Genomic DNA, 415 nt, shown 5'->3' on the forward strand with positions numbered 1-415 from the left:
ATAAATAAAATTTTTAAAAAACATGCCAGAAACAAGGAAAATGAACAAACAACAACCCCAAATCTATGGGATATCATGAAAGGAGTCTGGACAGCTCCACAGGGGAGTTTTACTAAATAGTCAAAGAACTAATATCTATTCTACACAAACTATTCCAAAAAATCCAAGAGAAGGAAGCACTTCCAAGCTCTTTTTATGAGGTTGGCATTATCCTCATTTCAAAAAGAGATAAAGACACTGCAAAGAAAGAGCTTTACAGGCCAATATCCATGATGAACATACATGTTAAAATCCTCAAGAAAATATTAGCAAATCGGATCCAGAAATATATTAAAAAGACCAAATGGGATTTATTCCAGGAATGCAAGGCTGATACAACATTCACAAATCACTAAATGTGATACATCACATAAAC

Source organism: Myotis brandtii, unplaced genomic scaffold (assembly GCF_000412655.1).
Source record: "Myotis brandtii unplaced genomic scaffold, ASM41265v1 scaffold394, whole genome shotgun sequence".
Classification (NCBI taxonomy): Eukaryota; Metazoa; Chordata; class Mammalia; order Chiroptera; family Vespertilionidae; genus Myotis; species Myotis brandtii.